Raw genomic sequence first — 11,620 nt, forward strand, 5'->3', positions numbered from 1 at the left:
CCAGTTATTGGAGTAATAGGTTTACAATTTCATTACTTTCCTTAGCCTGACAGATTAAAGTAAAAGAAAGAGCATGTCTGTGTTTATACACTTCCATTAAAAATATATGTTTTCCTCTAAAGCCTACTTGAGGAGCAAATACCTTATTCATAAAAGCTCTCATAATAATGGCAAGCTTGTGTTATTTCAGACTCTTTGATTGAAGTTTAATGAAAAGATGACAGGTATTATTTGAAGTGTGTGAATTTAGAAAGTTGAAAAACATTTTGAATCTTATTTTCTTGTAGTTTTTCTACTCTGGATCTCCTAAACAGTTCTTGATACTTTTGAACAAATAATTTCAGGTTTTTTGTTTTTGTTTTTAGAGATAGGATCTTTCTATGTCATCCAGGCTAGAGTGCAGTGGTATGATCATAGCTCACTGTCATCTCAACTTACTGGGCTCAAGCAATCCTTCAGCCTCAGTTTCCTAAGTAGCTTGGACTTCAGTGGCAAGCTACCACACCAAGTTAATTTTTCTATTTTTTCTAGAGATGGGGGTCTCACTATGTTGCCTAGGCTGGTCTCAAATTCCTGGCCTCAAGGAGTTCTCCCACCTTGGCCATTCAAAGTCTGAGGATAATAGGTGTGAGCTACTGCTCCTGGCTTAATGTCAGCTTTATTGAATGAAATTGCTATGTGATTAAAAACTGCTTATCTTTTTTGTTTTTCCCCAGTGAGCATTGACTACAGAGTGGTAATTTATAGTTGCCATTCCACAAAAGTGCAGAACATTTGATGGGAACAGGGTGATGAAGAAAACCTACATTTAGGGCATTAACCCTTTGAATATTTCTTTTCAAAATTATCTTGAAGCAAAATCCAAATCATGGCATTACAAGACATTACAGAAAGTATGGTGAAGCTTTCAATGTTTTACCTTGACTGTTTAACAGAAAGGTTTTTTAAAGATTTGCGTTTGATCTTCCCAAATCCCTCCATCCCCCTTCTGTCCCTAAACAATTAATGCCTATTAAAGCTACACTCAGTGCTTCTTTAGTCTGTGTTGGAAAGATGTCAGAGTCCTGTTAAATTTTTATTTTTCCTACTGTTTGTTTTTGTGGTTAAAGACCTAACTGGTATTAATTTTAATAACATTTTAGGCCAAGAATTCCATTTAGAATTTCTCCAAAGAAGCTGAAATGAATCAAGTGTGTTTTTTTCTGTGGGACTGTGCTTAGAAATGGAAGCCAATGTGAAATGTCATTTTCATATCAGTTGGAAGATTTTTCATTCCATTAGCTGCTCTATTGCAGGACTCATATTTATATTAAAATTCTTTTTGGCATGAAATTTTAGTATTTTGCTATCAGAAAGTAGAATCTTATTCACTATGGGTGATGGTAGTAAGTCTTAGTTGAATGTGAACTGAGCTATGCTAACAGAAGACTACAAGGTATTTGCTATTCCTCAGTAAGCAAGATTCCACGTCTTTTAGTAAGAAATTGGAAGGATTCAAGAAGAAAGAGGAGGAAAAAGCAACAGACAGGCATTGTTGGCTTAAAATAGAAATATAACTAGCATTTTGGTTTATCTGAATAGATACAATCTGTATAACTATATATAATGCTATAAAATAGGTCACACATGTATGTAGAATTAGTTAAGAACATTTGGCTCCACTATCATGCCTAGAAAACAGTGCTTCCCAGTTCTTATGTGAAATTCCCTGCCAGTAGAAAGGGAAATGTAAAAGAGTGTTTTCAAATATTCTTGGATTGGGGTCACTTTGGCTTGGTAGACCTGAGAGACATCATGTACCACTCACGTAACCTACTTATGTTTGCAACCACAAAGATCCCATTAAGGCTGCTGTTTTTGATGGAGTCCCAAGAGGATCTGATTATTAATGTTTGCCAGACACAGAAGCATTGACAATGTCATATTATTAGCATTACTATTCTAGCAGCCCAGTCATCAAGGACCCCAGGAGACCTCATTTTGCTAACCACTAATGAAGAAGATAAAATGTGTAGCAATAGTCACTTCAGTAATGAACAATTTTACAACCTGTTTAGTTTGAAGCTTGTGTAAACAAATGAGAAAATATAAGGAAAATATCAAACAGTTGTTAGCATTGATTTAGATAGGGACTTTCAATTTATGAATGCTGATGTGTTCATTCATTGGAGGGGGCCAGTATAAATTAGGATGTCAGGCTGTGTCCTAGGATCTAGAAGAAATATTTGCAATGAATTAGTAATTTGTGATGGAATGGTTTTCTGCCTATCAATAAAACTTCCATCAGATGAAAGATTTATATTTTCTCATCCCAGAGTGGGGACCAGATTAAAACCTGTTGTGTAATTGTTGGTTGTAGGGTATCTTTCAGAAACAGACCAATTTCAGCAATCTGTGCCTTTATAGAAGTGACACTGGGAAATAGAGATCCTTTTAAGACTCTGAAAAAGGTATAAAGATGATCTCCAGGAAAAACCTCATTCATTAGACATTTTGCAAATAGTTTAAAATTTATAAAAACCATCCCTAGATTTTATAGGAGGTTAACCTCCTGATTAAGCAGATCTAATTTATGGAGGCCAGTCTCAATTGAGTTCAGATTGATTTGATATAAATATTTCTTGAGTGACTTCTATGTGCTCGATATGGCTGCTAGATGCTAGAATTTGTGATTTGTTTATATCATAGTTATGTTTGAAACAAAATGAATTATATGTGTATTGGCTACCAACAGTAGTAACAAGTCCAGTGGAGGTGGCTAAGGGGAGCTCCCCAAGATCCTGCTTTAGAATGTTATTTTCAGAGAACATTGACAACTTACCAAGTGTAATTCTATCATTTGCAGGTGAAGAAATGGAAGCCCATGATATTAAACATATTTTTTGAGTTCATAAATAGTACAAAGGTGGAACTGGCTCATGGTGCCTGATACCTATTTTAGTGTCATTCCACTGTCTCTCCTAATCTCTTAATGAAAAAAAAAGTAATTATAAGGTAAACAGACACCTGATTATTATTGTTATTTATTATTAAGTTGTTTAACCAGCTATAGAGTTTTTAAAATAGAAAATACAGAAGTAAGCTTTAGCTTTGCTCCGATCAAAAGACTAATAAATACCAAATTTATGATGCCTGAATGAATACAATTTATAGACATTCTCATTCTGATGGTGAATACTGGATATTTTTTCTTGAAATGTAAAGGATTGAATATTATTATTAGAACAAGTACTTTCATAGATTTGAATTTGGGAAAATATATTGAGGCCCTAATTGAAAATCTAGTTTTTAAAATATTAAATCATTTAAAATGATAAACATAAAATACTGTAGAAACATGTAAAATGTGTTAAAAATGTTAACTGAAAGAAGCAATATGTAATATTTGTGTATGTTTATATATGTGGAGCTATGTATTCAAATATTCAAAGATATTGATGGCCTGTTCTATGGTAGTCAGTTACTCTGCTTGATGCCGACAGCATGGCAAAGACAACAATTAACCTACTCCCTGATCTCATAGAACTTCTTGTTTAGTGAGAAAGACAGATATTAAAAAGAAATAATTTTATAATTCATCAATAAGCTACAATTATAATAAGTGTTAATAAGAAATAAGAGGTGTTATGAGAGAATATTTCAGTGACATCATTTAGTATGGATTATGGCGGGGGGGAAACATTGTGAAAAGTGAAGTGTAACGTGGGACCTGAAAGGAGATGGATGGGCACTGTCAGGGTCGGGGATCCTGGAGGGAGAAGAGCTTTCTCAGCCTGTGAGAGGAGCCTGGTGAAGTCAGCAACTAAAAGGAGGAGGTGAGATGCCCCAGCATAGAGAGCAAATAGTGCTTAAAGACAAGATGGAGCCAACCAGGCATGGCCTTCTGAGTCCTGTGAATTTTGAACTTTGTCATAAGTGTAATGGGAAGCCATTTTAAACACTGAATGACGTGATCAAATATGCATCTTAGAAAAATCACAAAGTTCATTTTGTGGAAATGGGGTAGGAGTGAATGCAACAGGGTCATTTAAGAGGCTGTTGAAGTGGTTCAGTTGGGAAATAATGGTGACTTGGACTCAAGTATTACCTGTTTAGGTGGCAGAAGGCCATAGAGTTCAGAGTTATTTAGATGAAAGAATGGGTAGGCCTTGGTAATAAATTCTGAAGGAGAAAGAGTTGTCAAAGGTAATTATTAGTTTTCTATATAACCTGAGGATAACTGTGCAAATTACAAGGAAAACGATAGAAGAAATGTGCAAAAATAATTGGAGTTGTGTGAAGGTGGAGGGATTGTGAATGATTTTTTTTCCTTTTTTTTAAACCAAATTTTTATAAGGCTAATATTACTATTATAATTAGTAAAAAAAAAAAAAAAAAAACTTTAACAAACACTGAATGATTGCTGATATTTAGAATATTTTTAAATCTATCTCAAGAGGGTTACAGTGACCTTAGTTCCATCAGTTTTGACCTACTTTTGAGCCTAGTGCCTTTTCAAGTGATACAAATGATGTTTCCATCTGTGCTTTGGGGACAAAAATGAGTAATCTGGTATATCTTATAGTCTGGAAGTAATTCTTATTAATTGTGTCTGCATTTTGCCTTCTTCAATTTTATTACATTACCTCCTAATTATGTTGCTTCATACTGTGGATGTTATTTGAGATTTCAGAATCTCCTCTACTGGGGGCCAGTAGATGTACGCCGATGGCCCTGGAGCACAGATGCCCTTTTGGAAAAGGTCTGTAGTGATTGCTTTAGACTGGATGATGATAAGATTCTTCCTCATTTTGGTTGGGGTTTTAAAAGGGCAAGTGTAGTTAAATAGAATTCATTCTTTTTTCATAAAAATTTTATTATATGTGTATCTGAAAATGGATTTCTGTGCAAGAGGGGTGATAGTCTCTTTAAAAATACTGTGTCATTAAAGCCATGTTAAATAGTCCCTCTGGAGATACTGAAGACCTTATGTGTTTATATAACCACTGACTATTTGCAGAGCATGTTTAAATCTCTGCCTTGGATATAATAAATACTCAAAAATACTCAATGGGCTTATGAAATCTAAGGAATACTTACAATGTGCTATTGCTATAATGTTATAAACCTTGAGCAATGTAAAACTTTTATTGAGCCAGTCCTAGTTCGTTTGAGATCATCATGCTTCAAAGCTATTTGTTGGGTAGAGTTTAAAAATACATTTAAATTTAACCCTTACTTGACTTAAGCATAAGTTTATAATCTTTTTAAACTTCATTATGCTTATTTTTAAAAGTAACTGCGACATTTTACATTTTTTAAAGCATTCCATCAGTGAAACAGGCAACTGTGGTGTACTAGAAACAGAATAAACTTTAGAGCTAGACAAACCTGGATTTGAACCCCACGCTTGCCACTTAGGAAAATCACTTTACCTTTTTTATTTCTAATTTCTTTACTATCTAATTGCAATTTTTTAAAAGATTTGGAGTAATGGTTAAAGTAAGAATTTGGAATTCAACAAAGGAGGATGGAAATACCAGTTCCACCTGTGTTATAGATACCAGTTCCACCTGTGTTATAGATATAAACCTAGGGCAAGTCACTTACCCTTTCTGAGCCTCAGTTTTTTCAACTGTAAAATGGGAAGGCCAATGTTTTCCACAAAGAGTTTTTATTCATGTAAGTTGTCAAAAAGTATTGCGTACTATACAGTGTTTGGAAAATGCTTGATATATTGATAGTACCATTTTTTCCCCATGGTATTAACTCATTAGGGAAAGATGATAAGAGCTTAATATATTTTTACCTTTTGAAATATCATGAATTTGGGATTAATATTGAATACCTGATGTTGAGTGCCTGTTAATACTGGGCTCTGTTATAGGTGCTTAAACATTGTCTATGTAATCCCAGCACTTTGGGAGGCTGAGGCGGGCGGATCACCTGAGGTCAGGAGTTTGAGACCAGCCTGGCCAACATGGCAAAACCCCGTCTCTACTAAAAATACAAAAATTAGCCGGGCGTGGTGGTGGGCGCCTGTAATCCCAGCTACTTGGGAGGCTGAGGGGGCAGAATTGCTTGAACCTGGAAGGTGGTGGTTGCAGTGAGCCAAGATCATGCCACTGCACTGCGACAGAGTGAGACTCCACCTCAAAAACAAACAAACAACAAAAACAACAACAAAAAACAACCAACCAACAAAAAATATTGTCTAATTTGATTTCGATGGTGAGTTGGAAGACAGGGAGTAGTGATTTTCCTGAGATCCTATTAGGATCTCATCCTCCTAGATGAGAACATTTAGATGCACTCACTAGTGTGATTTGCCTTGTGCTGTGGAGCAAGTGAGAAGCAGACCCAAGACAGTCTTATTTTGTGTGATTCTAAAGCTATTAATATGTCTTTCCTTTATATTGTCTCATTTTTCTGTGTCTAACAATGAAAGTATATTTTGATTATAGGGCAGCTTCACTTTTCATTTTATATTAACTGCCTCCCTGATGTCCAGTGTAAAAAGGCCTATTGGATTGCTCATGCTCTGGCAGTGACAATATGGCTGTACTGTATCCCTATTGTTACCATAAAGAGTCCTCAGTAGTCCCTTTTTATATTTGTTGAGATGCCAACATTTAGAACACATTTTGGACAAATGCTGTAGAAGATACTTCATTTCAATGACACATATTCCAACCCACATAAGAAATTTGCTCTTAATGGAAAACACCTGTAGACTCCTCTGAATCATATTAAGGATGAATTGCAGCCTATTTTATAGTTCTTATTTTGACTCCATGCATTATTCATCTTCCTAAGCTTTCTTATTTATACCAGGTCTATGCAAAATGTCTTTCTCCAAAAGGCATGATAATTGTCATAAAAATAATTAGCTTTATGACTATTCTAGTAAGTCAATAATAAATAACCAATGTTTTATAGGTGACACAAGAAAGTTAACTGACAGCTATGAGAAGACCCTTGAAATAAACCCATGGTTCTTGACTTTTACTTGTGACTGACCTATGAGTGTTGGTGAAGAATGAGAAGAGTGTATTTTTCCAAGTGATTTCTCCTTCAAAAAATGATGAACATCAGCACACTTCAGTAGATGAACTTGTATAAAATTTTGATTTGATGTTGGGTTACCTGGGGACCGTATTATTGGAAACATGTTCTTGTCTCTCAGAATGTGTCTGACTCTCTCCAGGAGTTAGTTGATAATCCTTTGAAAATCACACAGGCATACAGGCTTCCACTTTAGCTTTCACCAAAGTAACATAGATTTTTAAGGCACAGCTTCTAGAATCTGGTATTTCTTCTTAGGTCATAGCTGTCCCCCCACCCTGCAAGCAACACCATCAGATAGAAAATGGGATTGGAAAGATTTAACAGCCCGTCAAGGACTATGAGCATTGTTATTCTGGGATGGCATACCTCTTTGCTGTTCACAGTTAGCTTTGGTGAGAACAATCAAAATGTTTGATAAAACATATGGCTCAAGAATTTGATAGTTTTTCTTTCTAGAGAAACACAACTCTTTAATATTTACTGCTTTGTCATTTCCTATGTACAAAATGATCTTAATTAAAATAGAATTCTAATTAAACCAAGATTTTAAAAAAGTAGCCTTTAAGAATATATTTATTAATGGCTTTTAAAAATCTTTATCAATTGCTACTAATTCTTTCTTAGATTGCCAGTTTATTCTGAGTACTTCAATACTTTGTAAATCTTCCCAGGTCTTGTTTGTGATAGAAGCTTGTATGTTAAACACACACACACACACACACACACACACACACACAATCTTTTTTGTTGTCTCATTGTATACTTCCATAATAATGAGATATCATGAACCATTTCAATTGTAATAATGAGTCTTCTCAGATATGACAAGACCTTAAATGTATTTTTCCTTCTAATCCAGGGAACTGGATGTTTTTTCTATTTTGTGTGTGTGTGTGTGTGTTTTCTAAAACACCAGAAGCCACTTTATCTTCTCGTTAGCTGTAAGAAAGCCACCAAAGAAGTAGCATACAGTATATATCTGACATTATTATCCTTGGTGTGCCCTACCAATGAAGTTGAAATATACCTAAGCCACAAAGATATCTCCATGGTTACCCTGCCAGTGCTGGGCCTCTTTGGTTTTAAACTGATTTAGTATAAAACGAAAGGTCTCTGGTGTTGCTAACTAGGTAGTTTTTCAGATTCTAGCTGCAGATTTCCTTCCTTTTTGAGTACTTTAGAATATAACAACTGGACACTCTTTTATATAGAGACTGAGATTTTACTTCTTTCCAATTATTCTGGGATCATCTAACAATGGTTATTGACAAAAAAAGTACAGAACTATTCCATGAAAAGGCATCTTGCTTCTGGTTGTATCCGGCCTCAATATTACAATATTCTGTGGTACGCAATGGCAAATTCTTGGGTTTCAGAGCAGAATGGAAGTGTTAGAAGTCATCTAGTGCGTTAATGCCACTTTAGAGATGGATAAATAGAAAGGAATCAGGTTTACTTAGCTTTAAATATTTTCACTAGTAACTTTGTTCGTTCATTCATTCATTCATTCATTCACTCACTCATTCATGGAACATGCAGAGCCCCTGCCCTGTGTAGATTCTGGAGCTATAGCATATAAGCATAGCCCTAGCACTTGTGGATTCCCAGTCCATTGGAAGAGGAAGACTGACAAATATTCATCGTATCGTGGGAAACATTATATAATAAAGACACATTCAGAGCACTCTGAGTCCACACTTTTGATTGTAGATGAAAAGTTGACAGAGGAAGCAATAAACATTTCCTCATAAAAAATGAGTATCAGGCAGTTTAGGGAGAGAAGTCATCCTGGGCAAAACAAACAAAAGTCAGGAAAGAGCATAGTCACTTTGGAAAATGCTTAGTGTGTCAGTGAGACTGGCGCATAGGACTTTACAGCGAGGAGTGGTAAGGAAAGGCTGAGTTCTCATGGTGTGGCAGCATTATTGGGGACAGCTCAGACACAGCTAGGTATTCAGTGAGGATAAAAGGTGGAGCTCCGTGAGTTGCTGTTGTCCTGAAATTAGTTCCAAGCTGGTTGATAAATAGCCACTGATCTGAAGCCCCTTCCAGTGTCCTTTTGCACTTCTAGACCTCCTCAGACCCAGTGTTTCAGCAATTAAAGTGTTTACACTTTGCAGGAAGCCTTTAGGATCTCCCCAGCACTAAGCCCAGTTGGATGGTGCTGATCATTATTTATTACTATTACTATTATTTGATTATTATTATTTGACTTAATTATTATTATTATTATTTTTATTATTTGAGCATTTCTCCTCTTGTATGCCATAGTAAAGAATTTGAACTTTATCCTATAGGGTATGGCTTGGAAATTCAAATGCATCCAGGGGTCGGGCAGGCCACATAGAAATGAGTGAAGCAAGTGGATTGTAAACAACAGGGAGAGGTGAAGATTATATTGAGTTGGAAGCATTCAAATTAATTAAAAAAAAAAACACTGCATCAACAACAAACATAAATGAGTAGTGATTTTGACAGCACCAGTGCTCAAACTTTGCAGTGTAACTAATAGGGAACCATAATGACTTTTTTCTTTAAAACTAGGAGACTGATCAAAAATCATTTTTTACAAAAATTGCCATTTTGATGAACTGTCAATTTTTTTAAAAAATGAATTTTTTCATTTTCATTTTGATGAACAGAGATTATAGAAACCAAGGGGATATGAGGCCAAGAATATGGGCTGTACTAATTTGAAGATTTGGACAAGAAGATGCTGGCTCAAATTCAGAGATTTTGGGTTGCATATGAAAACAAAGTTTTCTACCAAACACTGCATGTCCTCACTCAAAAGTGGGAGTTGAACAATGAGAACACATGAACACAGGAAGGGGAACATCACACACCAGGGCCTGTTGGGGTGTGGGGGGCGAGGGGAGGGAGAACATTAGGACAAATATCTAATGCATACGGAGCTTAAAACCTAGATGACAGGTTGATAGATGCAGTAAATCACCATGGCACATGTATACGTACATAACAAACCTGCACGTCTGCACATGTATCCCAGAACTTAGATAAAAAAATAAAAAAATTCAGAAAAACAACAACAACAAAACACAAAGTTTTTTTTGTGTGTAATAGAATGATGGAAGAATGATTAAGGAAAACATGTCATTTCTGGCTTAAAATGTTTCAGGTACCAAAAAGACGGCTGTGGAAACTAAAGTCACTGAAATCTGAGAGAGAACCTTGTAAATCTGTAATGTGCTGAAGCTTAGTAACTCATGCAAAATACTTGCGGAGAAAAACAAAAAACAAAAAACAAAAAACTTCGGGTGGTGAAATGGGATGGAACAAATGGCAAAAGGATCTTTACTGTTGTTACTCTGCAGGGGACTTATGTGATAACATTCTTTAACATCTTTTTAACACTTCTGGATAGGATTTATCCATTAACTTAACAAATTTACTGAGTACCTAATATATGCTAGGGGTTGTTTTATGCATGATTTTAAATAGAATTTGTTATTGAGAATTCACTATGTGCTCAGCACACTTCTAGGCACTGGGGATAAAATAGAGAACAAAACAGACAATTCCTGCCATCCAAGGAGCCTCCATTCTAGAGGAGGAGACAGGCGTAACCTTATATAAAATCAGGTTATGGTGAGCGAACAGAATGAATTGAGTCTGGGTAAGAATAGAGTATGAAGCGAACTAGGTATGTAGTATCTGAGGGAACTAGAGTATGGGAAATGTGATAACTGTACAAAACATGATGAAAGAGAATTTTTGGAGACCAAAATCTAACAGAATTTGGAAAGGAAGAAGGGAGTGTTGAAGAGAGAAATTCACAATCACCCATGTTGTAAGTCTAGAGTGATGAACGCTTGTAGCAAAGTGATACACTAGGTTTGGATGAGCTGAATTTGAGATTTTAGTGAGACATCCAAGTCTATCAGTGTTTCTCAAACTTCCGTGGGTGTCAGACTTACCTGGAGTACTTGCCAAAAATCTAAAGGTTCAGACTAGGTCCTTTTCCTTCAACCAGCCTCGGCCTTTGTGTTCTTTATTAGCTCACTAGGTGTTTCTGACATACCAGAGTTTGAGAATCACTGGCTTTGACAGTCACAGATATAAGTCTGGAAAGAAAAATTGAGCAAAGGCTGGAGAAGTATATTTTGGAGTTTCAAAAAGGTGTTAATTGAAATGTAGGGATGGCCTACTCTTGCAGCTGGTGAATATAACAGGGAAGGGAAGCCATAGGACAAGATTTGGTTGTATACATGTAGGTGGTGGGAAGACAAGGAGGAGCCTGAAAGAGCAACACATGAATTATTCAGCCTAAGAGGGGAATGTGGAGAGCTCAGTTTCCCTTTAACTGAGATGTGGGCTCTATGGAGACAAAGCCCTCAGGATTACCTTATCCCTGGCATTGTGCCAGCATTTAATAGATAATCAATATTTGTTTATTGAATAAGTCAATGCATCCATGAATGGCTAATAAAAAATTTTTAGAATGTAAGTAGTCATATCACATGCAGTGGCTGAGGTCAAGAGACTAAGGGATAGCTAGTAGATTTAGTTAAAAGGAAGTTATTGCTATACAAGATATTGGGTAATTAAGTTT

The 11,620-nt window shown here is 35.8% G+C and overlaps 1 protein-coding gene across 1 annotated transcript in view; it reads left to right on the forward strand.

Annotated features, from left to right (window-relative positions):
- The first annotated feature begins 3,641 nt into the window (after positions 1 to 3,641).
- The window catches only part of SYT16 (synaptotagmin 16), a 107,719-nt gene continuing 99,740 nt past the window's right edge, over positions 3,642 to 11,620 (forward strand). The window contains exon 1 of the mRNA XM_025391982.1: positions 3,642 to 4,002. The gene's annotated coding sequence lies outside the window, so the exon portion shown is untranslated. The remainder of the gene's footprint in view (positions 4,003 to 11,620) is intronic.

This window comes from Theropithecus gelada, chromosome 7b (assembly GCF_003255815.1).
Source record: "Theropithecus gelada isolate Dixy chromosome 7b, Tgel_1.0, whole genome shotgun sequence".
NCBI classification, from domain to species: Eukaryota; Metazoa; Chordata; class Mammalia; order Primates; family Cercopithecidae; genus Theropithecus; species Theropithecus gelada.